This window comes from Chelonoidis abingdonii, chromosome 4, assembly GCF_003597395.2.
Source record: "Chelonoidis abingdonii isolate Lonesome George chromosome 4, CheloAbing_2.0, whole genome shotgun sequence".
In the NCBI taxonomy this organism is placed as follows: Eukaryota; Metazoa; Chordata; order Testudines; family Testudinidae; genus Chelonoidis; species Chelonoidis abingdonii.
In genome coordinates this window covers 92,466,978-92,473,424 of record NC_133772.1, presented here as the reverse complement: position 1 = coordinate 92,473,424, position 6,447 = coordinate 92,466,978, and positions in this window count along the sequence as shown.

Here is a 6,447-nt window from a genome sequence, read left to right as displayed (position 1 = left end):
TTTCTACGATACTGCCAGAGGAGAACATGCAGAGACGTATTTGATGCAGAAGACCTTGACGGAGGGAAAGTGGAAGGGTGTGAGAGAATAAGCCTCCAGTTAGTGGGAGGGAGAGTAAGAAGGTGAATGAGATGTAAGTGGATCAGACAGGGTGTCAGAGTTCCCTGCTGTAGTTACCATGATAAGCTGTCTCATGCCACTCCTGATGGAGGGAGAATTTAATAGGACCTCGGCCCCTCTCATAGTCCTCAGACAAAACTGAAATTTTAAACAGAACCAAGCACTCTGTTTTAGGGAATGGCCGTTAGAAGGGAAGATTTCTTTAGCAAACATCAAAAAGGATGTTTGGTTTAGATCTCACCTATGGGATAAAGCTAGTGTGGAGGGATGTGACTACAACACAGATCAATTGTGCCCTGCTGCTCTGCAGGGAGGAGGCAGGCTCCTGACCACCTCAGGCTATAGACAGCGCTCCATTCCCCACCCAGGTCCCCCTTCCATCAAGGTCAAGAACTAGTATTCTCTGCTGTCAACAAGAAGTGAGGAGCAGCCCCCAGTGGTTGGTGAAGAGGAGCCACCTGCCCCCAAGGCTGGGAGACTCAGTTACCACACCCAAGAGGAGGAAAGGTTGAGGACTCCCTTCTGAGGGGGTGGATGCATTTATCTGCCAACCTGACATGACATCCCAGGAAGTGTGCTGCCTGCCTGAAGCCTGTATCTGAGACCTTACGGAAAGGAGACCACTCTATCTGCTACCCCATGCTGCTCATCCCCATGGGTACTAATGATACTGCCAGATATTACCCTGAGCAGATAGCAGTGACTACAGGCCTTTAGGGCCAAGGTGAAGGAGTCAGGAATTGGTAGTGAATATGAAAATGGAGGGCAACGTGGGTGAAAGTGATTATGAAAGGATAGATATCGTGAATCTAAGGGAAAGGAGCAAAAGCAGCAGAATAAGGACAATGGACTTCAAAAAGCAGCTTTTGACAAACTCGAAGAACAGGTACCTAAAGTCCCAGGGGGAGAAACCTAAGGGGAAAAGGAGTTCAGGAGAGCTGGCAGTTTCTCAGAGACCATATTAAAGGCACAACAGCAAACAATCCTGATATGAAAGATAGAAAAATTAATAAAAGGGCAATATGGCTCCATCGGGAGCTCTTTAATGACCTGAAAATCAAAAGGGAGTCCTACAAAAAGTGGAAACAGACCAATTGCTAAAGATGAATATAAAAGACTAGTACAAATGTGCAGGGACAAAATAAAAAAAGCTAAGGCACAAGGAGAGTTATACCCAGTAAGGATATAAAAGGCAAAAAGTAGTAGTTCTATAAATACATCAGGATCAAGAAACAGACAAAGGGAAGTATAGGTCCACTACTTAGCAGGGAAAGAGAGCTAATAGCAGATGACATCAAAAGGGCTGAAGTGTTTAATGCCTATTTTGCTTCAGTCTTCGCTAAAAAGGTTAATGGTAACCAGATGCTTAACACAATATTAACAACAATGGTAAAGAAATAGGCAAGCCAAAATAGGGAAAAAATGGGTTAAAGACTATTTAGGTAAGTTAAGTGTATTCAGGTCAGAAGTGCTGATGAAATTCATCCTATGATATTTAAGGAACTAACTGAAGCAATCTCTGAACCATTAGCAATTATCTTTAAGAACTTCTGGAGAACAGGTCAGGTCCCAGAGGACTGGAGAAGGGCAAACATGGTACTTGTCTTGAAAAAGGGGAACTAAAAGGACTCCAAGAATTATAGACTGTCAGCTGAACTTTGGTACCTGGAAAGATACTGGAATAATTTATTAAGCAATCAGTTTGTAAGGACCTAGAGGATAATAGGATTATAAGGAATAGCCAGCATGGATTTGTCAAGAACAAATAATGCCAAATCAATCTGTTCTCCTTCTTTAACAGGGTTACTGGCCTACTGGATGTGAGGGGAAGCAGTAAACTTGATATATCTTTATTTTGACACATGACATTCTCATAAGCAAACTAGAGAAATGGGGTCTAGATTAAATTATTATAAGGTTGGATCCATAACTGGTTGAAAGACCATACACAAAGAGTAAATATCAATGCCTTGCTGTCAGGCTGGGAGGCCATATCTAGTGGGAACATACAGGAGTCAGTAGCTGGCTCTGGCACTCTTCAGTACTTTCATTAATGTCTTGAAATTGAGAATATGCTTATACAATTTGCAGATGACACCAAGCTGGGAGGGGTCTCAAGCACTTTGGAGGACAGGGTTAGAATTCAAAAGGACTTTTCCAAATTGGAGAATTGGTCTGAAATCAACAAGATGAAATTCAATAAAGACAAGGGTAAAGTACTACACTCTGGACGGAAAAATCAAATGCACAACTACAAAATGGGGAATAACTGGTAATGGCTAGACAATAATTCTACTGAAAAGGATGTGGGGGTTATAGTGGATCACCAATGAATATGAGCCAACAATATAATGCAGTTGTGGAAAAGGCTAATATCATTCTGGGAGTGTATTTACAGGAGCGTTGAATTTAAGAGACAGGAGGTAGTTGTCCTCCTGTCCTCAACACTGAGGAGGCCTCAGCAGGAGTATTGTGTCCAGTTTTGGGCACCACACTTTATGAAAGATGTGGACAAATTGTAGAGAGTCCAGGGGAGAGCAACAAAAAAGGTGACAGGTTTAGAAAACCTGACCTCTGAGAAAAGGTTAAAAAAAACAGATATGGTTAGTCTTGAGAAAAGACGACTTGTGGGGAGGGGGCTGATAAAAGTTGTCCATATGTGAAGGGCTGTTATAAAGAGGGCCATGATCAATTGTTTTCCGTGTCTGCTGAAAGTAGAACAAGAAGTAATGGGCTTAATCTGCAGCAAGGGAGATTTAGATTAGATATGAGGAAAAACTGTCTAACTAACGATGGTTATGTACTGGAACAGGCTTCCAGGACAGGTTGTGGAATTCCCGTCATTGGAGATTTTTAAGAACAGGTTGGACAAACGCTTGTCAGAGAAAGTCTAGATTTACTTGGTCCTGCCTCAATGCAGGGGCCTGGACTAGATGACCTGTTGAGGTCTCTTCCAGCCCTACATTTCTATGGTTTCTGTGCTTTACAGACATGCTTGGATTTACAGACTGTGCACCAGCTATGGTGTGGTTTGGGGCTGTGGTTAAGAACAAGTTCCGTCTACGCTGACATGATCACACTAGAGCATTCCAACTTGATCCAAACCTGACAGGACCCTACTACATGTGTTGGGTCCGGGTTGGGCGGGAAAACAACTGGACCCTCTTGGGCTCAGGGCAGGTCAGCGCTCCTCCTCCTGCCTGTAGGGTCAGCACCACAGCAGCTGTGAGTCAGACCCCTGCCAGATGCTGCCTCCTGAGTGTGTGTCAAGCAAGGCTTTGTAGCACCTCTCACTCCACAGCAGGAGGCAGCAGCAGGACACACAGCCACCGCGCCAACCCCACGGGCAGGAGGAGGCGAACCCTTCCTACGGGCAGGAGGTGACCACAAAGCTGATTCTGGTTGTAACTCAAACCATACACCTGCAGGGGGCCTATCATATTGTAAATGGGTCTCTCAAGAGGAAAGTCAGGACCCCATCGCTATGGGATTGTTTGGCCAGAGAGCTCCCTGCATAACTCTCCCCTTCGCAAACCTGCCACAGAGACCCCTTTTTGTATCCTGTAAATGGAATCTGCTCCACATTGGGCTCCTAAGGTGGACAAGAGAGATGATTCTGGCTGTGCACTGTAGGAGCTCTGCCACGATGGAGCCTGGGCAGACATGCGGGCTGGCTCCTCTCCTGTGCACCCTCGGAGCTCCCCAGCTGGCGTTCTGCCTGCCCTGTGGAACTCCTGATCTGCAGAGTTCCCGCAAGCCTTGCCCCTGGTCACTGTTAAGAGCTGTCCGGCTGCAGCTGTGCTGGGACTCTAGAAGATCCCTGCTCTCTTTTGTTCCCTGCTGCATGCTCCCCAGGGACGGAGGATTGCTCAGAGCTGACTTGTGGCGGTAGGCTGCATGTGTGGCGAGAGATGTGGTTTCTAGGCTGAGGTATGAATGAAGGGGAGGGAGGCTTGTGGTAGTGGGTGAGGAGCTTCACTGCATAATTCAAAAGTAATGTGATGCATAATAAAAGGATCATCAATGCTGGTTTTCACAGGGTAGATGGGACCTTGGGGGGAAAGAAGTCTTTTTTAGGGCTTGATCCTGCCATCATTAGCAAGCATAGTACATATTTGCATGAATAGCTCCACCATACTCAATGGGATTATCTCATGCTAGCAAGTAATGTACCTAGTACTTTTTATAGGCTTGGGCCCTTACTCTGTATATCCAGCCTGTTTCTGGTCTTCTGAGCTTTTGGCTTTAGCTTCCAGTTCAGGCCACACTGGTCTTGATGGAAGGATCTGGTATAGAGTGAAATATTGGCAGCAGAAAGCCATTGCTTATTTTTAAACCTCTTGCATGTCATGCAGCCCACGTATTGAGCGGGAGGGAGAGGAGTGGAGAACCACTGCAGCTGTTTTTCAAACGCCATCCAGCTGCATGCTCTAGCTGCCCCTGGAGTGATGGGCGCAGGGAAAGAGAGGAGCAGTCTACATTTAAGGCAAAACTTTCCCGCTGCTTCTCTCTATTATGTCACTCCTCATAATCCAGGGAAGCCAGTTGGACTATGTGGCAGCTGACACGCAGGGCAGCAGCTCCTATCCCTAGCCCAGGAGGCAGATTGTGCTTGGCACAGCTGTGCCGGCTGTGCTCCCATGGCCTGGTTACAATGACAGGGCCTGCTCTTCCTGAGGAATCGCTGGGCAGAAAGATTAGAAGGCGATTTCTTTTCAATATAAAAGAATTCACAACTGTGAAGAGGAGACAAAAACATTCTTGAGTGAAGCAGACAATATTGTGGGGGGTGAAAGGGAGAGCAGGGATTACTGTAGCAGTGCCAGGGGCTTGCCACTTGCACCTGCTGTTTGCTGAAAAGGCTGATGCTGAGCAATAAGCAGCTGATGCTGAGGCCCAGTTGTCAGCCAGAATGAAAAAAAAGCCTCTGATCAGTGCACTTGCCAAAGGCCCCATCCGGCATCCCCTCCACACAAGCAGGAGGAGGAGAGGAAGGTATGTGGGGCTTAGACATAACTCAGACACCCACATGCAACAGGCTAGGCGTGCGGGTGAGTGAACCCCCAGACACATGGCTGTGATGGCAAAGAGCTCCACAGGGCTAGATTCTCCCACCTCCAGCACAGAGGACCTTCATAAGTGGCTAAACCAGCAGGACAGGCGCTATGAGTGGGATTGCCTGCCTTGGTGTGGAGCTGTGAATGTTGAGTTTCAAACAGATCTAGAGGAAGTGGGGAGAAGCCTGAACTCTCACTCACCTTTTCAACTCCAATTTAAAACATCCCCCATTTTCTCAGCTATTGGAATCCTCAAATAGACAAGTGAATTTCTCTGTGAAACCACCAGGACTCTGTATTCTTATTTTGTGCTGGTGAAAGTGCTAGCTTGACCCGCCCAGAGATGAAGGAGGAACAAGTACACAAGATAGCAACACCACAAACTTCCCCCCTTCCCACTCTGGCTTGTTCCTGAGCTGCAGAAACCTCCCGAAGGTGCAGTATTAGGGTGACCAGACAGCAAATGTGAAAAATCGGGACAAGGTGTGTGTGTCAGGGTGGGGGTAATAGGAGCCTATATCAAAAAGACCCCAAAATCGGGACTGTCCCTATAAAATTCGGACATCTGATCACCCTAGCAGTAGTTCACGTTGGATCCCTGGCCTCTGCTGAGATAGCTGAAGTGGGGCCCAATTAGTGCAGTACAAGGATGATTGACCGCTACTGCATTAGGATCTAAGGGGGAGACTTTCATAAGAGCTCAGCATTACTCCCGTGAGAATCTGGCCATAAGTGTTGCAGAGGGAGCTGCTGGGCGCTGAACACTTTTGAACAGCTGATTCTTATTTAGGGACCTATGTGGGAGCTGAGCACCTAAAAAGTTGGCCTGCATGTCCCCAGTCAGCCGCTCAGTCAGGCTGCATGTTTAATGCTGTCTGAGGAAATAAAGTAGAACTCACAAGGAAGTGGGGAGAATGTTGAGTTGCTTCAGCACATTTCAGTGGAGACTCAGGCTGTTTCTGCACTGTGGATTTCCCACACTTTGCCCACCATTTGCCTGCCTTGTGCTTCAGTACTGGTGGCAGCAATTGTGGCAGTGCTGATATAGACTGGGCAGGTGTTTACTACAGTGTCTCCTGTCCCTAACCAGAGCTTGCTGCAGGGCAGCTGTCTTGGCAGGCAGTGAAGAAGAGCTAGGCTTGTCTTGCTACAGCTGTTTCCCACTGGGGAAATGAAGAAAATGCCGTCCAGGGACCTATCAGAGGGTGTTAATGCCTCTTATGTTGACAGGGGTGCTGAAGAGAGGGCCTGACACCTCTTCCGTGCTGAA